The sequence below is a fragment of the Erythrolamprus reginae genome, chromosome 1, assembly GCF_031021105.1.
Source record: "Erythrolamprus reginae isolate rEryReg1 chromosome 1, rEryReg1.hap1, whole genome shotgun sequence".
NCBI classification, from domain to species: Eukaryota; Metazoa; Chordata; class Lepidosauria; order Squamata; family Dipsadidae; genus Erythrolamprus; species Erythrolamprus reginae.
Window position 1 is genome coordinate 78,308,131 of NC_091950.1, and position 26,165 is coordinate 78,334,295.

Here is a 26,165-nt window from a genome sequence, read left to right on the forward strand (position 1 = left end):
CATATAATATACTAAGTCAAAAACCTAGAAGAAATCACTGATTATTCAGCATAAAAAGTGAACTAGGTCAACATGAAGTGATGAAATTGGGAAATAACCTCTAGAAAGGCTTTATTTGAAATGTTTAAAATGGTTTCTAAGAATGCCCTAGGGATTCATGTCAAAAGTCAAGGAATATATTAAGTTCAGGAAGACTATTATGTTTTGTTCACTCTAGTTCTTCAGACAATGAAAACTCCAGAGGTACACACATTTCACCCAGGGGTTAATTTCCTAGAATTGAGTTACTGGAAGCTTATGTTATTTAATACTATATCATTTATTTATAGTGGGGTTCCCCTGTGTGTGTTTTTTAAAGAAACTGTAGTTGGTTTTTTTGGTGTTGAATTTATTGTATTGTAAGCCAGCCAGAGTTACTTTGGATAGTGAGATGGGTGGCATATAAATTTAACAATGTTGGAGAGAGACTGGCCAAGCTACAGGAGTCAAATGAGGAATTGGTCTGGAATCCCTATTTGGCCACAAGAGGACAATATCTGACCTCCCCTTGAATGCCATGAAAACTTATCTAACCTTACCCTGGCACAAACTGTCAGTCTGAGAAGATTCCTATCCATATTCTTCAGCAATAAAACAGCTGATTAAACTTTTTACTGGTTATTTGCACTCAACAAACAAACAACTTTAGATTGTGTACTAGAACATTTTACAAGATGAGAGTACAGGTGGGACAAAAAGGTGTCCATTCAAATATTTCTTGTGAGTTATTTATGAATCATCTGCAATGCTATTTTTTTCCCTCCAACCAGTTTCAGTTATTATTGCTCATAGATCTTTTACAATCAGAAATGTCCAAAATTTCTTTGGAAATTCAGTATCAATAGTTTCAATCAGGATAAAGTTCTCCTTACTGTGATAAATATTGTGATTTAATGAAGCCTACCCCAACTTGATAACTTTCAGATGTATTTCTGAATGTATGGATGGAGCCGGGGTGGCGCAGCAGGTAGAGTGCTGTACTGCAGGCCACTGAAGCTGACTGTAGATCTGAAGGTCAGCAGTTCAAATCTCATCACCGACTCAAGGTTGACTCAGCCTTCCATCCTTCCGAGGTGGGCAAAATGAGGACCCAGATTGTGGGGGCAATAGGCTGGCTATGTTCAAAAGTGCTATTACTAACATGTTGTAAGCTGCTCTGAGTCTAAGGAGAAGGGCGGCATAAAAATAGAATAAATAAATAAATAAATAAATAAATAAATTAATTAATTAATTAATTAATTAATTTCTGGCTTGGAAACTGAAAGAGTTGCAGTTCCAACATAGGAAGAAGTAAGTGAATTTTTAAATTATGCCCAGTACTTGGCTTCTTTTAATTAATGCTTACTTCTTATTATTACATCTAACTCTTTCTTTGTCATATGCCTTTTCATAAAGAAGATGGTACCTGGCAGGTATCTCTAGGTAAGCATTACTGCCTCTACTGATGTATATCTAAAACAATTTTTATGGTCTTCAGAATCTGAATAAGGACTTACTTCACAGAAAATAGAGTAGAAGTAATATTTGGAATTGTTTAATAATCTGTCCTTCATTCCTTCTCTCCTTCCGTCTTTCCATTCTTCCTCTATATACCGTATTTTTCGCTCCATAAGACGCAGTTTTTTTCCTCCCAAAGTAGGATGAAAAATCAGCCACGTCTTATGGAGCGAAGATGCAGGCAGGGAGGGGGGGGAGGCGCTGGAGCAGAGGGGGCGGCGGCGATATACTCATCTGGAGACCGCCGCCTCTGTCGCCGCCTCTCCTCTTCCCAACCCCGAAGAGAGCCGCGCCTTTCGGCCTCCGGAAGTGCTGGGCCGGGGGACGCCTCCACCCCGCAGGTTTAGGAGGCGGAGCGGCACCAGAGGAGCGTTGGCGGTTCCGAGCCTTTGGGAAGGCTACGGGAATCGCTTCAGGAGGCAGGGAGGTCTCTAAGACCCAAAACCCAGCCAGTCGCTCGCAGCCGGCCGCCGCCTGTGCAAAGTTTGGCTGCGAACTCGGCTGGCTAGCTGCTGCCTGGCCCCCTCCCTCCCGGAGGAGGGTCTCCCTTCGCACCATCAGCGGCGCTCCCCCCGCCAGCCAGCCAGCCAGCCAAGCCCCGCGCCCGCCGGAGCCGGCTCTTCGCTCTCCCCCCGCCGCCCACCGCGTTTGCAGGAGGTGGGGAGGGTCGGGCGGCCCGCCAAGGCCAGGAGGGACGCCGCTGTCCCCCCTTCCCTCTCTCCGCCCGCCGCTGCGCCTCCTGCTGAGCCCCCTCGGCCCCGCGCGGCACCTGTCAGAGGAAGCTGCCCTGTCCCGGCCAGGATCCGGGGGCGAGGTCGTCGGGGTTTGAGGGGCCCTAAACCGCCCACAGCAGAAAAACAGAAAAAATAAGGGAGAAAGAAAGAGAGAGAAAGGAAGAGGAGAGATAGAAAGGGGGAGAGAGAAAGAGGGAGAGATAGAGAAAGAGAGAGAGAAAGAGAGAGATACAAAGAGAGTGAGTGAGAGAAGGAGAGATAAGAGAGAGAAAGAAAGAGGGACAGAGAGAAAGAAAGAGAGGGACAGAGAGAAAGAAAGAGAGGGACAGAGAGAAAGAAAGAGAGGGACAGAGAGAAAGAAAGAGGGACAGAGAGAAAGAAAGAGAGGGACAGAGAGAAAGAAAGAGAGGGACAGAGAGAAAGAAAGAGAGGGACAGAGAGAAAGAAAGAGGGACAGAGAGAAAGAAAGAGAGGGACAGAGAGAAAGAAAGAGAGGGACAGAGAGAAAGAAAGAGGGACAGAGAGAAAGAAAGAGAAGAACAGAGAGAAAGAAAGAGAGGGTCAGAGAAAGGGAGAGGAGAGATAGAAAGGGGGAGAGAGAAAGAGGGAGAGATAGAGAAGGAGAGAGAGAAAGAGAGAGATACAAAGAGAGTGAGTGAGAGAAGGAGAGATAAGAGAGAGAAAGAAAGAGGGACGGAGAGAAAGAAAGAGAAGAACAGAGAGAAAGAAATAGAGGGACAGAGAAAGGGGGAGGAGAGATAGAAAGGGGGAGAGAGAAAGAGGGAGAGATAGAGAAGGAGAGAGAGAAAGAGAGAGACACAAAGAGAGTGAGTGAGAGGAGAGATAAGAGAGAGAAAGAAAGGGACATAGAGAAAGAAAGAGAGGGACAGAGAGAAAGAAAGAGAGGGACAGAGAGAAAGAAAGAGGGACAGAGAGAAAGAAAGAGAGGGACAGAGAGAAAGAAAGAGAGGGACAGAGAGAAAGAAAGAGAGGGACAGAGAAAAAGAAAGAGAGGGACAGAGAAAGGGAGAGAGAGAAAGAGAAAGAAAGGTAGAGAGAAAGAGGGAGAGATAGAAAGAAAGAGAGAGGGGGGCTTGTTTGTATATTTTCCCAATTCCCCTAGGGCAGTGTTATTGTAATAAATATTTTAGCCTACTTTTTGGCTCAAAATATTTTTTTTTCTATTTTCCTCCTCTAAAAACTAGGTGCGTCTTATCAGCAGGTGCGTCTTATAGAGCGAAAAATACGGTAATATGAGTATCATCTTGTAATTGTCAAAATTCAAATGAGTTTAATATTGTAAGAAACTGTATCTTTGGATATGTACAAATTATACTCGACAAAGTTAATTCACCTTAAAAGTTCATATATTCATGATTAATTTTAAAAGAAAACCTCCTGGAATTTCAAGGTTATAAAGTGAAATAGTTCAGAATATGTCAAGGACCATTAACAAAAGCTCTCTCATTTTGAGTTTTAAAAGATTATACAAAATCCTTTGTATAAAGACGAGGAGCATAGGTCAGTGACCTCAAAGACTCCATCCTTTTCCCCATAATGAAACATTCCTACTGAAAATTCCTGCAATTCAAATGAAAAATTATCATTTTAAATGCTTAGAGGTCTCGCTAATTTAGTAGAATTAGGTCTAACTCTTATGAGTTCTTTCTTGCCTGCCGCCTCTAGTTTCTTCTGTTTTTGCAGAGGTCACTCAAGGAGTATAGCAAATGACTACTGTAATAGGAACAGATAAGAGATTTTTGTATTTATTTTAAAGCTGAAATCAGCTTCTCTATTCTTTGAACTGTAAGCTTCTTTATGAATTTCATCCAGACAATTTATGTTAAAATGACTTATAAAAGCAAAGAGCTGTGATATGACCATAGAATCCAAATGGTATTTATTGCCCATTGGGAATTTTATGAATGGGATAGGGGATGGAGAAAAGACTTCAGCTTAATAAGTCATTCTAAAAACGGATTGTTGGATAAGCTGTTTGCTAGTTTTATTGGTACTGTACTTCTTTCATCTAGAAACAATGTCCTTGATATGTTCCGTATTTTTAGCAAGGACTAGGACTGGAGTCAAATTTTAATTCTCTAAGGCAAGTGAGCAGCAATGAGAACTGAGACATTAAACCAAATGTTGTATCTTCCTTCCCACAGAATGTCCTTGTTGCCCTGGAAATGTGGTATATAAGAAGCTAAACCATTAAGGAGTTATCTCAGCTTGCCAAGGCACAATCTTTCCCTATGTTAAATGGTTTTCTTTTCCCACAGCAATCTAAATCAAATGCTTAAAAGCAGTTATTGGAGAACACTAACCAAAATGTAAGTGAGCCATATAAGACAGATTGACGACACCTCAGTGCAGTTGTGCAAATAACCATAAGCAAATGCCCTCATTTGAAGAGACATGCAAAATTTAAAATGTTGCTCTGTTCTTTGTTTAAAAAAATACTGTGGAAAAAGATTTAATTATTTTTGTAAATAACTGAGAGAATCTTTGTTTTCCAATCCAAAGTTACAGTGCAGTAGGAAGAATCTTGACCTGCTTAAAAGATAGAAATATCAAGTAAGGTAGGACAAAGGTGTAGAGAAAGAGATAGAAGTCAATAAAGAGTTAGCTAGCATAGAGCAAGTAAAGATTATTTTGCATCACGGTTGTGAGGAAAAAATAAGTCTCTATTCTTTCAGTTTGATGGGAGAGAGTGGAAATGGGAATAAAACAAATGTAACTAGAACAGATGTAAGCATTTACCTTTTATAGCCCTCTCTAAGTGGTTTACAAAGTCAATATATTGCCCTCAACAATCTGGGTCCTCATTTTACCAACTTCAAAGGGATGGAAGGCTGAGTCAACCTTGAGCCTAATGAGATCCAAATTAAAGTCAGCCAGCAGTCAGCAGAAGTATCTGCAGTACTGCATTCTAACCACTGCACCATCATGGCTCTTACATAGATTTCTCTATTGTTCCAGACCTATAAAAAAAATCTTGCCAAACTAAAGCAGTCTTCTTAAGAAGCTAAACACAGAGGACTATTACAGGAGGATGTTTTCACTCACTTTCTCTCATACAAACTATCTGAGTGAGCTATCTCTTACTCTTCTGGAATGCATCCCTTTTCTCCTGGGAATCCAGACCAATGTCCACTACACCGAGCAAATGCATTCTCCAAACCTTTAAGACCAGTCAGCTAAATGACCTGTCCAGATATAATTAATACTCTTGATCTGATGGATTAAATTAAAAATTGTTAAATACATATTGGTATTTTTAGAGGGAAAGAATTACAGTAAGTAATGGATGAAATTACTTAATGTTTGGAAATTTTGAATGACTCATAGTTGATTATGACAATTAATATTGACATGGATATTGATTAATTTCATTTAAGAATTAAACTTAACATAAGTATTTAACAATAATTAATTATTGAACTGGTAACTTTGGAAAATATAATTATATTATAGATTGGTATAAGTATGGATTTGTGGGAATAAATTTAAAATGATATATTTGAAGCATTAGAGGGGAAAATATAGTATTAGCTGCCCCGAATCTACAGAGAGGGGCGGCATACAAATCAAATAAATGAATGAATGAATGAATGAATGAATGAATGAATGAATGAATAAATAAATAAATAAATCTGTTTAAGTTTTGAAATTTGAAGAATATCGGCCTTCTGTACTGTAAAAGACATTAGTTATATATAAGATATAAAATATTTAATATGAATTAACATTTCATTTTTGAAAATAAGCAATTGTGGAATTTTTAGGGGCATTTAGTTATGAGAAAATAGGGGTTTAGAAAAACAAAGGAAGGGTAAGGAATTAAGGAAATGAATGAAGCACAATGGCTTTGATTTACTAACCATGAGAGAACAATTAGCAGCAGAATGAACAATAGCATTAAAATTTAATTGGAGAATGAAACAATCTGAGATTAATGACATATACCAAGAGTAACAGATACAAAATTAAGTAGTATTTATGATATTTAATAGATGATATATGTTTACTAAGTTGTATTGACATATATGATGTATGGGGTTTTTTTAGTGAGGAGAAAAATAATGAGAAAAAATATTTGTAATTAGAATTATCCACTCAGGAAAGGGCGTAAGAAAGAAAGAAGGAGAGAAAGGAGCGAATGTAGAAGGAGAGGCAGAAAAGATGGAAGAAAAGAGGAGGAAGGAGGGAGAATAGAAGGAGAGGTAGAGAAGGAAGGAGGGGGAGGAAATAGTAGTATTAAAGGGGAGACAAGGTGTAAGAAAGTAGTTACGACTGGTTGAATATCCACCTAGGATAGAAAGAGAGGAATGGAAAGAGGGAAGATCGAGATGGATCGAATAATATAATTAAAATTGGAATGTAACTTAGGTTATTGCACTATTGTTTTTAAGCAACATGATATGTACATTGACTTCTATTGAAAGTATATGTAATGTATGTTATGTATGTTTTTGATGAGGAGGAAATAATTTAAAAAATTTTACTGGGGAAAAAAAGTAGCCTGCAGTATTGCATTCTAACCACTGTGCCATCACGGCTCTTATGTAGATTTCTCTATTGTTCCACACCTATAAAAAGAATCTTGCCAAACTAAAGCACCTATCTAAACATAGAGGACTATTAAAGGAGGATGTTTTCACACAGTTTCTCTCATACAAACTCTCTGAGTGAGCTGTCTCTTTCTCTTCGGGAAGGAACATCTTTTCTCCTGGGAATCCAGACCAATCAGTCCACTGCCCAGAGCAAATGCAGGCTCCAAACCTTTAAGACCAGCCAGCTAAATGACCTGTCCAGAGTTGCTTAAGATGTGGCCATATAAATCTTTTAAATAAATTAAGAAAAAACATACATACATGCATGCATACATACCATACATATATACGTACCAGAGGTGGGTTCTAACTTGTCACGCTGAGAATTGCCAGCCAACAGAGACATTCAGTAGTTAAAGAGTTAATGTGTGTTTTCCCCTCTGATCACACCCCCTCTTACATCACTCCCACAATTCATATCTTCCCTACATGTCACATCCGTCTGCTTATGTCAGACAGCATTCCAATACTCTTCTGTGTTCAGCCATGTTCTGCTTGCTTGATAAAGTGCCGCTTCCTGGCACAATGCATTTTTATTCTGTTTTCTAAATAAAGTTTGTGTTACTCCTGATTCCTGAGTGCCGAGACTCATTAGAAAATTCCATCCATCCCGACATGGTAGCAGAGGATGGTTTGTTTATTTTTAAACTAATCAGGCAGAAATGCCTGCAAGAAAGATTTACAAACATGGAGGCTTCGGCAGGAGACACCTCCAAAGAAAAATTCACAATTTCAGCTCAACAGCTGCCTAGCTTTGCTCAAAGCAACAGACAAGGAATTTCTTCTGAAAGAATCTTATCTCTTGTTCCAGATAAAGAAGCGCTCCAAAGAGTGAGTAAAAATGACGCTTCTAACAATGACTCTTTTACAAAAATTTATTGCTTGCCAGAATTAAAAGACAGTCAAACTGTCCCTGATGTTTCTAACTTCTCTGAAAAACAAGGTCCTCTAATGAATTATGCAGGCAATATTATTTCAGTTGCAAAGCAAAAGGCATTTCTCTGTGAAAAACAATGCTCTTTGAAAACAAATGTTTTGAATCTTGAACTTAGCAAGCAGGCAAATTTAAAATGCTGTATCGAAGAGACAGAAAATGTTTTGAATCTTGAGCAAAGCGAGCGAACTAATGTTTTGAATTCTTATCAGCTAGAAGAAATGCCAAATATTCTTGAAGCTCTGCCAGAGCTCAAAGTAAATAAGAACCAGGTGTTGATAAAGTTTTCCGAACTAGCTTCAAAAGAATACCAGCCTTCCTTACAATGTATTGACATGCAGACTGCAAATGTTTTAGCAAATGATTTGAGGCTTGAAATCAATGATACGCAAAAATGTTTATTACAATTGAAGCTAGACAGTGCACATGATTTAACACAATCTAAGAAGAAACTGGTTGATTTCTGTTATGCAAAATTAATGAGAAAACAGATTTTACTTGATAAGATAATAAGCTTGCAGTTAATGTTTTGCCAAGAAGAAATATGTAGTTTAACAGAACAAAGGAAGAAAATGGAGACTGTGCAAAGACAGTGTGATGACATCACACGTTCCTTAGCATTCAAGGAACTAGGTGTAGCACCACCCAGTGGCCAAACTGAAAAAATACCTAGCTCAATTTATCCTCAGGAATTTGGCTCAGTTCCAAGCCAGATCCAAACTGCGCCACCTGGTGGCCAAATTATGCAACTGCACCAAAATGTTGTTTTATTGCCAGAAGGTTCAGAAACGTCATCCAGTGACCATTTTAAGCAATACTGGTCACCAGAAAATTTAAATGGCCAGAAAAATGTTGATTTGCGCCAAGAGGATTTCTTTTTAGATTTCCAAATAAATAAAGAAGCTTCAGCAGAACAATTCTACTCTGCAGACGAATAAAGGTTTGTACCTTAACAGGCATTTTCGCAACAAGTACCCCAACCAAGTCAAGGGGTGCAATTCTCACAGGTACAACCGCCACAAGTTCCTGCTACACCCGTGCAACCGGCACAAATTCTACTTCAGTCGGCTCAGCCATTGTTAGCACCATGTCCTCAATTACAGCAACTGATGCCGGCTGCAACTCAAGTGCAATTTTCTGCCTTGCCGCAATTAAAAGAAGAAATAATCTTGGAGCGCATGCTTAAATCCAGATCAACTACTACTAGAGCTCCAACGAGTCGTGGTTACCAACAAAGAAGTAACCAGTCCAGAAGATCAGATTTTCAACGCTCTCAATCTGCTAATCCACAACGCTCTCAATATCCTGCCCAGCCCAGAGGAAGAGGTTCCAGAGGCAGCAGACACAGGGGTTCCAGTAACTCCAAATCAGCTCAATGAGATTCCGGAAGCAAATCACACTCTACAATCAATACCGTGCTTCTTAAAAATGTTCCTGATTCAAATTGTGAGTACAGCACAAAACATTTATGGACTGTAGATAGTGGAGCTGCTTTTCACATTGCTCACCAAAGAGAACTTTTTACTGAATTACATAAGTCTGACATAAAGGAGGTGTATGGATTCTCAAAAAACCTATCCCGAGTCGAAGGAGAAGGAACTATCTACATTGATGAACTGGACCAGATGATTCCACGCGTTCTCTACATTCCAGAATCTGAAAGCAACATACTCAGCCTTCATCGCCTAAACCAAGACTTAGGCTACAAAGCTATGCTCCTGAACTATGATATCCACATTATTAGAAATGGAACTGTTGTCGCACATGCCACTCCGATTGCTGGTGTTTTCTACCTGAAGCCAAATTTTCGTTCACTGGTAGATGTAAGTATAAGCGTTCCAAACCATGAAAGTGCAGGCCCAGAGAGAAAACCTGCTGCTATTATAAAATCAGAGGCTCATAAAGCCAATGTACCCCAAGGTGTTCCGCATAATGTTGCAAATGCTAAACCTGTACTAACAAATAAACCTTTTCATTCCAGGTGCATCCACCGTTGGCATCGACGCTTGGGCCATGCTTCATATGATGTTTTATCCAAGATGCCCGAGTGCGTGAACGGTTTCAAAGTCGATAGTAATTGTCCAATTTATCTCGACTGTTTTGTTTGTAACAAATCTAAATCAAAGGCTGCCCCCATTGCTAAGCATGCCCTTCATTTGTCTTCACGCATTTTCGATTTGGTTCATACCGACATTGTCGGTCCATTTCGGCCTACTAGGGGTAACAATAAGTATTTCTTAACAATTGTTGATAGTTTTTCTCGATATGGTTTTGTGTATCTAATGAAACAGAAATCAGAGACGTTTCAGATCTTTACAGACTTTACTGCAAAGGTCTTCAATCAATTCGGTGTCCGTATCAGAAGAATCCAAAGTGATCGTGGCGGTGAGTTCATGTCTCAGCGATTCCAGAACTGGATGAGACGCAAAGGGATACGGCACCAAGCTTCAGCCCCTTACACTCCTCAGCACAACGGGATTGTTGAGAGACGCCAAGGCGTTCTACAGACTACGTATCGCTGTCTCCTAGAAGACGCTGATCTCGACAATGCTTACTGGGGCGAAGCACTAAGGTATGCAAACTACCTTGTTAATCGTACTTGGAGCAGTGTTTTAAAACAAACTCCGTACTACATGTTTTATGGGAAGAAACCCGACATTCAAAACCCTCACATTTTTGGCTCGTATGCCATGGTTAACATTCCACTGGCTCAAAGAAAGAAGGGTGGTCCAGTGGCAGAAAGACTGAGATTTATAGGTTTTGATGATAGTTCCAAGTATTACAAATTTACTGACTCTAACTACAGAGGTGTTATTTCCAATTCAGCAAAATTTGAGGAAGATACAAATTGGTCCAGAATACACAGTAATGATACTTCAGTTTATTTCCCTAAAGATGTTCAAGGTACAGCGCAACCTGATTCTCAGATAGCTGTTCCAGTTGTTCCAGTTGTTCCAGTTGTTCCAGATGTTCCAGTTGTTCCAGATGTTCCTGATGTACAGTCTTCACTAGTCGCAGATGATGTTACTAGCGATGCAAATGAAGACGGATATGACCAAAATGAATGGACCACATAGAACTGTGGTTCCAAGAGAACCACAAAAGGAGTTCCTCCTCAGAGATATCAAGCGCAAGTAGCTCAAAAACTGTTTCCTGTTATTTGTAACAATGTTTTACTTCCTCCCGATAACTTTCATCAAATAAGACATTTACCTGAACCTGAACAAGAAAAATGGTATGATGCCATGCAAGCTGAACTTGACAGTTTAAAGAAACTTAAGGTGTACAAACATGTTGACCCTCCAGAGGACAAAAGAGTTATTGGTACATGATGGGTCTACAGAATTAAGCGAAAGCCAAACAGTGAGGAACTATACAAAGCAAGATTAGTAGCACAAGGCTTCGCTCAGACTTTTCCAGATGATTACACCAATACTTATTCACCTACTGTCAGAAATGAAAGTGTCAAAATTGCCTTAACAACTGCCGCTGCCCTGAATTTAGAAGTTTTCCAGTTCGATGTCGAAACTGCTTATCTGAATGCTGATCTAGGTGAAGAAATCTACGTGAAAGGCGCACCCGGATTCCAGGACCAGGAAGGACGTGTCTGGCACCTGCAAAAGAGTCTGTATGGATTGAAACAATCTGGTTTAATGTGGCATAGATGTCTAATTGACAAGCTAAATTCAATGGGCTTTATTAAGTCCGACTCTGATGAATGCGTGTTTACAAAAGGGCAAGGTAATGTTTATGAAAGTGTTCTTGTTTATGTTGATGATATTGTTTACATTGGTCCAAATCAACGTATGAGTGAGATTTTTGCAAAAGGTTTAGAAAAACACTTTACACTGAAAAGCTTAGGACACATTCATGAGTACTTAGGAGTTCAGATTCAGAAAACTCAGAAGGGGTTTAGCCTCTCACAAGCAAACAAGATTGATCAACTTTTGCAAAAATGCAACATGGCTGATGCACGCCCATGTCGGTCTCCAATGTAGACAGACTTTTACAAGTTGACATACCAAAACAGTCCTTTGTTTAAGGACCAAACACTTTATCGCTCAGTCATTGGGTCACTGTTATACATTAGCAGTTGGACAAGACCCGACATTTCACTTAGTGTGAATTTGTTGCCATGACACGTAGGCAACGCAACTACATTTCATTGGACATGCATAAAGAGATTGCTCAGATACCTGAAGCACACGATGGACATGAAGTTGTTCCTGGAACCAGAACACAACAAGTATCCTGAATTGATTTGCTATGCAGATTCTGATTGGGCGAGTGACATTGAAACTCGTCAAAGTACTTCTGGTTTTATAATGTTTTTGAATGGTTGTCCAATTTATTGGAAAGTTAGAAAGCAGAAATTTATTTCTTGTTCCTCCACTGAGTCCGAATATGCTTGTGTCTCTGACTGTTGTAATGATTTAATCAATGTTTCTGCTCTCATTAATAGTATCTGGGCTGATCCAATGAAACCAATTGTTATTATGGAGGACAATACTTCAGTAAAATTCATTGCTGAAGCTGAATATGTGGGAGCCTGTTCACGGCACATCGACTTAAGATATAAGAATGCAAGAAAATATGTGCAACAAGGATTCGTGAAATTACAATATGTGCCTACAAATGAACAGATCGCTGACGTGCTGAATAAACCACTGCCAGCTGACCAACACAAATACCTCTCAGAGAAAATGTGCCTTATGTGAACCAATGTCCCTGATGACTACCAAAGAAGGGGTGTCACGCTGAGAATTGCCAGCCAACAGAGACATTCAGTAGTTAAAGAGTTAATGTGTGTTTTCCCCTCTGATCACACCCCCTCTTACATCACTCCCACAATTCATATCTTCCCTACATGTCACATCCGTCTGCTTACGTCAGACAGCATTCCAATACTCTCCTGTGTTCAGCCATGTTCCGCTTGCTTGATAAAGTGCCGCTTCTTGGCACAATGCATTTTTATTCTGTTTTCTAAATAAAGTTTGTGTTACTCCTGATTCCTGACTGCCGAGACTCATTAGAAAATTCCATCCATCCCGACATAACTTACCTCTCTGCCGGTGTGCAGTGGCCAAAAACAAAATAAAAAATCTGCCTCTCCTCAAAAAAGCCAAAAACAAGATGGCATTGCATGCACATTGATGGAAACTCAGCTTCTACGCATGTTCAGAAGAAGAAAAAATTCTCCCCCAAAAAATTTAAAAAAAAGATGGCATCATGACATCATCGTGACATCACCAGAGGTTCACTACCAGTTTGGGCAAACCAGTCCGAACTGGGAGGAACCTACTTCTGATACATACGTACGTACATACTTACATACATACACACATACATCCCTCTGTGCGCTTTAGGAAAGCAATATGTCGAGTGTTGTAACTTGGGCAGCATAAGAGGTGCTATCTGGTTCCCCTATTAGACTTCATTATAAACAAATGTCTACATTTCAATTGATTAAACAAAGGGGCTAAAGAAGCATGGGAATACACCAACCAAGAGTCACAATAAGCACAGGATAAATACCTGGACATTGTTTTGGCCAAAGCTGAGTACCAAATATACTTTACTAGGTCTTTATGAGGGTTCATAATAGAAATGTCACTTGAGCACTATGCGGAAAGATCCAAAATGCATACTAGGAGAACTCCTCCTAGTTCATTTTCCAGCAGCTTTCTGTAATGGAGCCCACCCAAAGAGCAAGAGCACTTAAAATACAAATAGCATTAGACTTACATCATAGCAGTTTACAGAGTCAGCATATAGGACCCAACAGTCTGGGTCCTCATTTTATCAACCTCAAAAGGATGGAAGGCTGAGTTAAGCTTGAGCTGATCAGAATTGAACTAGCAGAGTTAACCTGCAATATTGCATTTTAACCACTGTGATACCAAGTTTACTTGTTTTCTGACATATCACATACAGTATATCAAAGACCACTTTCACACATAAACAAACTGGTAGAAAAGAAGAATTTCATTCAAGAGATGCATTCTATTTAAGACCCTTCTCTTTAACTCTGTTCAGACAGACAGAGTTCAGAACATGAGGAGTAGTAACATCACCTCTTCTATTTAAGCTATACTTACAATATCACTGAAGACTCAGTTTCTACAGTGCAATTGATTACTGTCTACAGTATATTACAAATGTACTCTGTCAAATAAAATGCAACTCTGATAGTAGATAGTTGCAATGCAAACAATTATGTTGTATCTGTTGTACATACTCCTGGTCAGTTGGAGGATGATGAAGAGCTTGATGACTCTGATACAGATAGTGTTTATGAATTAGTGGCAGGCCCTGGGTGACAGGTATCAAAACAGGTGGGAGGTCAACCACAGGATGTTGCTATGAGTCCAGACTCCAGTGAAGAAGAGACAGACAATCGCTGGTTAAATCCTCACTTCAGAAGAGTTCAAAGGCACAGGGAGCAAGTGTTAGGAAAAAGATATTAAGGGGAGGAACAGGTTAATTACTGGAGTGATGTATCCATCACGTCAGGGCGCCAGCGAGGAAGAAGGGTGGAGTTTTCAATGTTGTAAATCTATCATGGTACAGAACAGTATCTATAGCAGTGTTGGTTTTGATGTCGTGTCATTTGGGTGAGAAGGATTAGATTAGATTTAGATTAGATTTATTGGATTTATATGCCGCCCCTCTCCACAAACTCGGGGTGGCTCACAACAATAATAAAAGGAGTTGCTCTCATGTTGAATTCTACCTGGGAATATATTTCTTTAAGAGCAAAGATTCCAAATAGAATCGATGCCTTTCCTTCCCACAGTACTTGAATGGACAATACCCTAACTTTCTGATTTTAGAGGCAGTGTTGAATGAAATCCCCTGTTATTCTCAGCTAAGACTAATAATAATTAAAAGTTGTATAAAAATCTGAATATATTTGGGAGATCCGCAACACAACCTATGCAAAGTGGCATTACAATTTACATATAAAAGGGAATTGGGGTAAAGAAAGGACAAATGAAGGTGGTAACACAAATTGTATAGAAAATTAACAAAGCTTCAGATTCGAAGATAAATAAAATGCTGTACTCGCCTAGATCAATGGATCACTGTCCAAAACATCCTATTTATTCTCCAAAGTGCTACATAAATCTAAAATAATTTCTCTTGGGGGAAGGAATAAATAAATTTTATAACCAGCAACTCCATTAATTTAGAGCACTTTTGTAACTGTTCCTTAAGAATTAGAGATGAATGAAACAATATGTATGCACATTGAGCTTTTACGTAGCTAATATAAAATCATATTCGGTTAAGTGTCCAGTGTAACTTTTCTGTTGTTATAAGTTCTAATTATATTGTACCTCCAACATTTCCATGAGGGCAGGGGATTAACTTTGTATAGTTGGGCTCAGAAAAAGAAAGTATGTATTAGACATTTCCAAGAACACCATAGCTCTGCTCAGTTCATTGTACCTCATTATCAGTATATCTTAATGTTTTGTTCCCAAAATGCTGAAGCAGCATGCAACTTTGCATCTGACCTTTTAGCTACATCTGCTAATTAAGTGCTCATTGGGGATACTTTTATGACAATTTCTTTCCGTGTGCAAAGCTAAAGATCTTGACTGTTCACATATTGATTGTGAGCTATAATCTTCATTTGCCAAAACAGGTTTTTTTGAAGTGTGATTCCCACCCATCTTTGCAAAAGAATTACAAGGAAAAGATATGATTCGAAGTAATGACAATTGTCTAGTATCATGATTAATATTCTGGGTCAAAGCACACAGAAATTAGAATGAAGCATTGTGATCTCTTCTACTGAATTATGTTGTTGCAAAGAGGAGGGAGTTTTCATATACAGTTGAATTGCATAGAAATGGATTCTGAAGGTGCGGGAAATGAGGGCTGTCTTAATATACCTCAGGATTATCTTTTGTTCCTTTTCTTAGATTCAAGGACACGATATGTAGATAAATAACTCCAATGCTCTTTCCAATAATTTAAGCACCCTATATAACAATACCTGTGCTTCAGATTTGGAGACTAAATAAAACCAAGAGGTACTTGAGGGAATATCTCAATTTGCTCCAGATCACTCCAGAGGCAGTCTTGTTTAATTCAGTGCTTGAATCAGGAATATGGTTAGGAAAAATGGAGCTCTGTTCTGCTATAATCTGACACAAAGAAAAAGGAAAAGACTGCTTTCCAGCATAACTGAATCATATTTGCAGGCAAACCAGAACCTTTAGTAAGATAAAGTATGTTCTGTCGGGCTCTCTGGTAGAATCCTCCCAAAAATTCACAGGTACAAATTTCAGACACACACACGTTTGAAAATTCAAAACAATGTTCTTTATAATGAAAATTCACTTAAACTAAGCCCTCTTTTGATATAGCAAAGAGTACTGGTCTCCAAACAAACTGGTAATTTACACAAGTCCCTTATCAGTCCTGTGATACTTAGCTTGCAGCTGTGAGGCAATTCAAAGTCCTTCTTCTTTCACAAAGTGAAACACACTTTGCTCTGGTTTAGTTTCAAAGCGGGAAAAAATCAGCACACAAAAGGTCAAAGTCAGTAAAGCAGTCACGAAACACAACGATCAGATAATCCTCCACAATGGCCAAACCCACAGGCTGCTATTTATAGCAGCCTCACTAATTACCACAGCCCCACCCAACCACAGGTGGCCTCATTTTCTTTGATAATAATCTCTCAGTTGTTGTTGCCTATGCATCGCTCTCCGCATGCGTGGCTGTATCATTAACTCTTGTTCTGAATCCAAGGAGGAGCTAGATAATTGATCTCCTTCTGAGCTGTCTGCCACACTCTCCTTCTCCCTGTCACTCATGTCTTCTTGGTCAGAGGAGCCTTCATCATCAGATTCCACTGGGGGCAAAACAGGCCTGCAGCATGTGGATGTCTCCCCCACATCCAGTCCTTGGGGCAGGAGCTGGGCCAGAGCTAACCACAACAAAGTATAAATTTGTTTTTCGCTCTAGGAGAATTTTTCCACCCAAGGCCGAGTTCTCTTTTTTTTCCAAAGTAAGATTGCATTGCAAATAATGCTAAAATCAGAAGAATTACTTTGGTTTAAGGACAGTTCACTCCCTGCAACATCCCTATCACTACCACCATCACATTTTCCTTCAGTGCATTTCTTTTACATAACTACACCAAAATTTACCAACGGGGATTTTCTCAGTGGGTGAAGTAGTAGATGTTTGGTCTTCCTAATCCTTTCAACTAGGAACTTCAATTTGTTTTTTGTTTGGAACCTGAATCAGTGTCACACAAATATGCCTCCTGATCAATACACAAAGGGAGAGGGAAGCTGGAATACTCACCACTGGCACTTTTTTTCTCATTGCCATTCACATCTTCAGATAGCATATCTGTCGAGCCAAGTTGCATTATAATGGCTTCAGCTGCAGTTTATCTTTGACTTCAACTTAGGCCATAAAAATAATTTCCATAATTAATTACACAATTAATTATTCCAGATTTATTTCAAAACAGCAGCAGAATTCATTTCCTGAAAGGCAACAAGGTGACATTCTCAGTACTCATGTTTATTGTTTCCATTAACTTGCCTGAATAGTTTCAGATCACATTGTCCTCTTTTCTAAATGGTAAGCATGCATTTTCTCTGTTGTCTTGAATTCTAAAGATATAGAAACCATTCTTAACTTCAAGAATAATCCTAGGAAAATTTTCACAAGAAAAAAAAAATTCATTGTTTAAAACACATACAGTGGTACCTCTACCTAAGAACACCTCTACTTACAAACTTTTCTAGATAAGAACTGGGTGTTCAAGATTTTTTTGCCTCTTCTCAAGAACCATTTTCCACTTACAAATCCGAGCCTCCAAAACTGTAACCGGAAAAGTCAGAGAGAAGCCTCTGTGGGGCCTCTCTAGGAATCTCCTGGGAGGAAACAGGGCTGGAAAAAGTGGAGAGAAGCCTCCATGGGGCCTTTCTAGGAATCTCCTTGGAGGAAACAGGGCCTCCACCCTCCCTATGGTTTTCCCAATCGCACACATTATTTGCTTTTACATTGATTCCTATGGGGAAAAATGTTTCATCTTATAAACCTTTCTACCTAAGAACATGGTCATGGAACGAATTAACTTCATAAGCAGAGCTACCACTGTATCATACAAGAACTACTCCCAAAACATGCTTAACTTGGCCACTGAAAAAAGGCTTTAGCCTGCTAAGGGAGCACATTTGATCTATTTTGCTCATTCCCAGGGGTTAAGTATACTGTCAGGCCGAAACCATTATTCTGAGTTAGAGACTTTGGCCTGCCACAAGTTGAATAGTACTGTGGGAATTGGGGAGGGGTGGTTGCATGAGAGGGATAGATACTAGCCACAACAAATTCTTTCCAAAGATTCAAGGCCATCCTTTGTTCAGCATCAGCCAAAAGTACAGGGGAGGATCGTGGATGTTGAGAGAACCGGAATGCTCCATTTGATGAACTTGTGGGTGTGGGGATGATGGATCTGGGGGGAGAACTGTAGGAAAAGTTAGTATTGGGTTGATTACCATTCATAACCAGCATGGCTCTGTTAATAAATTGGAACTTGGAAGAAGGCCAAGGTTGGACTTATTTCTTGGATGCTAATTGGACATATAGCATAAAACAGACTCGGTCTTGCTTACAGTTAGTCAAATTCATTGTGTTATACAAATACCAAATACCATATACAGTGATCCCCCGGTTATTGCGTTCCCAATCATTGCAAACGGGCTAATTTGCGATTTTGCAACTCGGAAGTAAAAACACCATCTGCGCATGCGCGCCCTTTTTTCTATGGGCACGCATGCGTAGATGGCGCCGGGCAGATCAGCTGCTGGGCGGCTTCCCTAGGTCTTCCCCCTCTTGGCGGGCATCAGCGAGGAGTTTCCCCACCGCCCACGCAAACTCCTCGCTGCTGCCGCTTCGCTCGGGCCGCTTCCCAGCTGAGTACTCAGCTGGGAAGTGGCCCGAGCGAACGGCTTGTCCGCAGCCTGCCTGCCCGCGCGCCCGCGGCTCGCCTGCCCTTCGCCCACCCACGCCGTTCGCTCGGGCCGCTTCCCAGCTGAGTACTCAGCTGGGAAGCGGCCCGAGCGAACGGCTTGTCCGCAGCCTGCCTGCCCGCGCGCCCGCGGCTCGCCCGCCTTTCGCCCGCCCACGCCGTTCGCTCGGGCCGCTTCCCAGCTGAGAATTCGCTTCAGGACTCAGCTGGGAAGCGGCGCGAGCGAGCGGGGTGGGCGGGCGAAGGGCGGGCGAGCGGCAGCGAGGAGTTTGCGTGGGCGGTGGGGAAACCCCAGCGCCGCTTCCCAGCTGAGTCCGGCTCCTCGCTAGCGCTGCGGAAGTAAAAACACCATCTGCGCATGCGCAGATGGTGTTTTTACTTCCGCAGAGCTACTTCGCGCAAAACCGATCATTGCGAGGGGTCCTGGAACGGAACCCTCGCAATGATCGGGGGATCACTGTATATATTATTCTGTGTGGACCATCTAGTTCTGGAAGAAAAGGCTCTTGCAAGTAAATCCAAAAAGAAAATCTCTCCTTATTTTATTTGTATTTACATCCCACACTTCTTCTTTTCATAAATACATATAATGCTTATTCTTCCTTCTGTTTTTCTCCACAACATCCCTGTGAGGTCAAGTGAACTAAGAGAGAGAGTATGTTGTTGGCCTCAAATCACCCATTTGATTTCTCATGCCTAAGGAGGAACTAGAACTCACTGCCTCCTGGTTTCTAGCCTAGGGCCTGTTCTGGTTTCTGGTAGAAATTTAGCAATTACAAATAACTCTTATTAAATGCATCATTTCATGAATAAAGAAACTCCATTTATTTCTCTGCTCTCCTGTAATTCAAACACATTCCACACAGGCACTTGGTTCGTTATCTCTCTTAGCTGCATTCCCAACATTCCTCCTCCTGCTGCGCTTAACAATATTTATTTTCCTAACAGCATAACTTTGAAAAACAGCAGAACTGACTGTTAACAACACAGAATACTTTTGCTTACTTTAGCGTGGCAAAAAACACATCCATTTTCCTTTCGGCAACTTTGAAACTCCACTCTTCTTCTCCACTGACCCCCTGACGTGCTAAATACATCACTATAGTATTTAACCCATTCCTCTCCTTAATATCTTCTGCCAGACCTCTGTTCTCTACATTTTTGGGCCCTTCTGAATTTAGGGTTAACCCAGCGAGCATCCGATTCTCCCTCGCTAGATCCTGAACTCATGGCCCCATCCTGTGTCTGGCCTCCCACCTGTTCTACTACCTGTAACCCCAGGCCCCCCACTAATTCATAAACATTATCTGAATCCGAGTCCTCAATATCCGGGTCCCATCAACTAAACAATGTTGTTTGGCGGGACCCAACAATGTTGTTTGGCGGGACCCTTCTCTGTGGCGGCTCCAGCCCTCTGGAACCAACTTCCCCCAGAGATTAGAATAGCCCCCACCCTCCTTGCCTTTCGTAAGCTCCTTAAAACCCACCTCTGCCATCAGGCATGGGGGAACTGAGATATTTTTTCCCCCTAGGCCTTTACAATTTATGCATGGTATGTTTATATGTATGATTGGTTTTATAATAAGGTTTTTTAGCTGTTTTAGTATTGGATTGTCGCATGTTGTTTTTACCACTGTTGTTAGCCGCCCCGAGTCGATGGAGAGGGGCGGCATACAAATCCAATAAATAAATAAATAAATAAATCTTCATCATCCTCCAACTGATCAGGAGTATGTACAACAGGGTCTTAACTACTAGATCAAACTGTCTCATAGTGAAGCTGTTGGGAAGCCTCGCTACTCTTTTTCTGGATTAAGGAATCATGGGATGGATGCTAATTTCCTGGTAAAAGTGGATGATGGTTCTATTGTCCAAAAGATGATAAAGCAGATTTTCTCAGGTTACCAACCCGGATTGCTAAATGTTTGATGAGAACACAGCCACAGAGTTGAGGGATGATTAAAAAATACATTGAATCAATAAAAGCTTCCAAGCTTAATGAAGTTTTCTACGCACATACGAAATAGCAGTGCATCAGCATATCAATAATCCAGCAAGCAGCATCATACGCATGGGTAAACTTCATATGGAATTAAAGGGAATTGCAAATTATCACGCTTAAAACAGAGTACTAAATCATTCAGAATTAATTCTTCTGATACAGCAATCATTTTGTTCTTCCTATTTGCCCACAACCTCCTTATTCTGAAGAAATTAAAACTAGAGATGTTTTTAAATGGAGTATAGATTTTATTAATGGGCTCCATCCCTCCCACCCCCTCTCCAACAATTATAAATGTTTTTAAGACAAATCTTTGTTATAAAAATGATAAGGAGAAATAAAGGGCAAGTCATGCTTGTTGGTGCTCTGTTTAAAACTAATTACCATAAGCAGAGTACAGGTAGCTTTGACTCATGATCATTCATTTAGTGACTGCTTAAAGTTACCACAGTGCTGAAAGAAGTGACTTATGTCCAATCCTTGCAGTTATGAGTGTCCCAACATCTCCAGAGTGATGCAGTGGTTGAATGCAATAATGCAATAATTCTGGTCCCAGAATTCCTCATTTTCTTTTATTGAGGTGACATGACAGAAGAAGAACTCTGAAGGATATGTGCCGCAAATAATGCCATTTAAATAAATATATATATATATGACGGTCTTGGTATATTCGGGTTTCTTCCCGTGTAGGATTTGGAAATTTCTGGCGACGTTTCGATGACGTCTCACTCGTCATCTTCAGGCTGGTGTTTCTGTCCTTGCTCTCAGGCGAACACTGCAAGACCTGAGCTGCATTCCTTCTATAAATACCAGAAATATTCCAAATCCTACACGGGAAGAAACCCGAATATACCAAGACCGTCATACCTGTACCTGTGAAAATCTACGAAAACAAATATACATACATACATACATACATACATACATACATACATACATACATACATATATTTCAAGGCAACCCATTCTGCTTTTAAAAGTGGAGATGGAGCCAGAGATCTCTGCTGATGTATGTTATTTGCGATCATTAATTATTTTCTGTAGAGATATGAAAGGCAGTAAATTTCCTTCAAGGATTAATGTAAGAGGTTTTTTTTTAAAAAAAAATCTGCTTTCAAATCACATTTGATATAATATTTTACTCAATGTGATAATGCAATCAGCATATATGCCTATCATGTTATCTCTTCAAGTCTTCCTAGTTAAACAAACCGCAAAGATGGAACTGGAAACAATAAAGGAAAAAAGGGATTAAATAATAAGAAAAAATACAATTCAATCTAATTTATACAGATACCATTCCCTCTACCTCTCTATAAGCTTTATCCATGGATATGATTCTTGTTTCTTCTATGTCCACATACCATTTCAGATATTTTCTGATGTTTTTTAGTTCTTAATCCTCTCTTTTTTAGGATTTAATCAATTCAATCCAGTACAACTTTCTTTTCTGTGTCCTCTCACCCTCCATTAATTCTTCATGTATGTATTTAAGAGTCTCAATGGCATAGTGGTTAGAATGCAGTACTGCAGGCTACTTGTCTTGACTGCCGGCTGCCTGAAATCTTATCAGGCTCAAGTTTGATTCAATCTTCTTTCTTTCAGAGGTCAGTAAAATGGGGACCAAGCAATATGGTGACTCTGTAAACTACTTAAAGAGGCTGTAAAGCACTGTGAAGCAGTATATAAGTCTAAGTGCTATTGCTATTGCTAACTCTTCAGTCAAGTGATTGAAATTCAGGTGCTTGGCAATAGAACTGTATTCACAATGGTCGAAGCAATTCTGAAGTCAAGTGATTCCCATTTAAAACTTTCCTAGAAAAGCTTCCAATAAGCAAAGTCAATGGGAAAAGTCAAATTTGATTAATACTACAAAAAAGGTTGTAAAATTAGGGGCAACTCATTTAGCAGTCACTTGCTTAGTGATGGATATCCATCACTACCAGTCTATCACTTGTGGTAATTGCGGTAATAAACTGAAAAAGATCTGTATTGTTGTTGCTACAAAATCTACAGAAACAAATTTGACTCCTGATGACTTTACTAACACATCTACGCAATATTCTTAGCCCAGAAAACATTTAGCATTGTTGTCTCCAAGAATATTTTTAGACTTTCAGACTAGTCCCAAACCTTGGTATTTCTTGAAACTCACCAATCCAAATATTAATTAGATCTGACCCTTCTTAGCTTCCATATCCAGAAAATGCCAGCCATATACTACTGTCTGCTGAAGTTGCTGCAGATATGGGTTAATGTATTTTTTTTCTGGACAGATTACTTTTCCTTATTTTTATTTCTTATTCCATTCCATTCCATTCCATTCCATTTTCTACATTAATTTGTGATTTTAAAAAGAGCCTCTCAATATAGCATTTCAGTTCATGGTGTTCTGTATAAAAACTTATCAAGATTTCCACCTCTAACCTGAAGAGGTTCTACTAACTACTAATATGTACTAATATTCATCAGCTTGAGATCACAGGTCTACCTACATCTCTCAGATATGCATAAAACTCCATCATAAAGATAAGCTATTTTGAGAACATGGATTCCATGTTAATCGGTGTTTGAAATTGCACTGCAGGGATTGGTGCAAAGGTTCAAGATTCTAAATGAAATGCATTAATGTATTGATTCACAATGTTCAATAGAGACAGAACAGAAACAGTTTTAGGTCTAAAGGGACAAAGAATATAAAGCACAATATATATAGGCAGTACAGTGGAAAAATCAACAGCTCAGAGCAGTGTTTCTCAACCTTGGCCATATTAAGATTTGTGGACTTCTCATTCTGGCTGGGGAATTCTGGAAATTGAAATTAAAGTGGCTAAATTTGAGAAATACTGAAATGAATAGAAAAGCATTATTGCAACAATGTGGATTTAAAAAATCAGCATAAGAATGGCATAAGAACCCAAGCTAAACAGTTAATAAAAGCTAGAAAAATATAATTACTATTATACCTTCTATGCTATCACACCTTCTGCTGCATGTTACTATTAAATATGTCCAGCCCAATTAATTCAATGTATCCTAAATTGCCCATGTTATGTTAATAATATATCACTTTACTATTAAGCACAAATAAATTGATAACTCCTTGATCAGTGTCACTTGGACAGGAGACCCATGGATTGTGTAGGCTGAAACACTTTTGTCTTCTGTTATATCACTATGCCACTTGTTACACAAATATTCAGGGAAACAGCTATTGTAGACTGCTTATCTTTTGAACAAAAGGGTTTATGGAAGATCTTTCCCAGGATTAAAAGCGGATAGCAGTTAGCAAAAGATGGCAATTGAATTGAAGCTTTCAGCTGATGTAATAAACCTCAAAGGAGGTGGAGGTAAGATTGCACAAGTCAGCAAAACCCACAAATTTAATTACTGTCAAGTAATTGCAAGAAGAACCATGCATTCTTTCCAACATACTGGAAAGAGAAAGTTCATAGCCTTAAACTATTTATGGCAAGTAATAGACTTTTCATTAGGTCTGAGAAATGAAATAGGCATCTCCAGTCTTTTCAAAACAAAGGAACAGAAATATGGAACACAAATATTAGTAGGGAAGGAGTATGAAATAGATGATTCTTTCCTTATTCCTACACAAAATGTTTAGCATTGATAACTAAAATTAAATAAGAAAATGCCATTATCAAAATCAAAACAAATGTTACTTTCTCTTTTCTCCTATCCTCTCTTCTTGTTTACTTTTATAGTAGAAATGACGTAATATGTTTGTTTTTTTAAATCAATAGACTTTTGTTTGGTTGTTTTCAGTTTTCATTAAAGGGGAGAGTAACAAGGAGGACACAAGCAGTAGAGAGAGTCAGTCTAGTCCAGTGATTTGTTTATTTGTTTGTTTGTTTGTTTGTTTATTTATTTATTTGATTGATTGATTGATTGATTGATTGATTTGTATGCCGCCCCTCTCCGAAGACTCGGGGTGGCTAACAACAATAAAGAAGACAATGTAACAAATCTAATATTAAAAAATAATCTAAAAAACCCCAATTTAAGAGACCAATCATACAAACAAGCATACCATGTATAAATTCTATAAGCCTAGGGGGAAGGGAAAATTTCAATTCCCCTATGCCTGACGACAGAGGTGGGTTTTAAGGAGCTTGCGAAAGGCAAGGTGGATGGGGGCAACTCTGATATCTGGGGGGAGCTGGTTCCAGAGGGTCGGGGCCGCCACAGAGAAGGCACTTCTCCTGGGTCCTGCCAAATGACATTGTTTATTCGACGGGACCTGGAGAAGGCCAACTCTGTGGGACCTAACCGGTCGCTGGGATTCGTGCGGCAGAAGGCGGTCCCGGAGATATTCTGGTCCGATGCCATGAAGGGCTTTATAGGTCCTAAACAACACTTTGAATTGTGACCGGAAATTGATCGGCAACTAATGCATACTGCGGATTGTTGGTGTAACATGGGCATGCCTTGGGAAGCCCATGATTGCTCTCGCAGCTGCATTCTGCACGATCTGAAGTTTCCGAACACTTTTCAAAGGTAGCCCCATGTTTCCCCCTTGGGTGCCAAAAGTGCACACACAAGCACCATCACCTGTGCGCACATGCCCACACCCATAATTCAATGGCCCTCCACTCCCCACACCCCTTCACATGCATGCGTGATGCCCCGCACTTCCTCACTCTCATGCAGGGACACACAACCTTCCTCATTTCCTGACTTCTGGTGGGCCCAGTAGGACCATTTTTTGCCCCCCTCAAACATCTTCCAAATTTTTTAAAAAAATGTTTCCTCTTTGTTAGTTAATTTTTATATGTTTTTAATTCCTTTATAAAGGAATTATTAATTAGGTTTTGGAATTTTGCAATTTGGCTAATTGAGCACTATTAAGAGAGATAATACCTGTTTGGTTGGTTTTTCTTTTGTTTTTTTCCCCCTTGAATCGGCCACTGGAAGTTGCTCGGTGGGTTTTTTTTTTTAGAGGTTTCTTATTAATGGGCAATTATCACTTTGAATATATGTGAAAATTGATTTAGAAGAAATATGGAGAAATTTGAAACTTCATAGCCTAATCAGCTTGAGATAACTAAAATATTGAACAGTTTAAAGGAGGTTTTAGTTTATAGCATTTTTGTATATCATAAGAAATTAAGCAGCTATTTTTTATCCAGATGTTAAAAGTTAAGGTGGCAGCACTGGTTTGCGTATACCAGAATTTGTAAAATGAATTTAATACAAAGCAACTTGATGTTATTGGTATTTTTAATTGTATTGTGATTGGAGATAAATAAAAATAAAAAAACTTGGGGGGGAAATGTGGGGGGGAAAACATCCTCCAGATGTGGTTGAAAACATCCTCCCCCAT

The 26,165-nt window shown here is 39.6% G+C and overlaps 1 long non-coding RNA gene across 3 annotated transcripts in view; it reads right to left on the bottom strand.

Annotated features, from left to right (window-relative positions):
• The window catches only part of LOC139169687 (uncharacterized), a 181,690-nt gene that overhangs the window by 33,729 nt on the left and 121,796 nt on the right, over window positions 1-26,165 (bottom strand). For 2 of the 3 annotated variants that reach the window (XR_011559510.1, XR_011559508.1), the window contains exon 1: window positions 17,145-17,295. The exons of the other annotated variant lie outside the window; for it this stretch is intronic. This is a non-coding gene — a long non-coding RNA (uncharacterized lncRNA). Of the gene's footprint in view, window positions 1-17,144; window positions 17,296-26,165 lie in introns of those variants that run through there. 3 annotated transcript variants of the gene reach the window in all.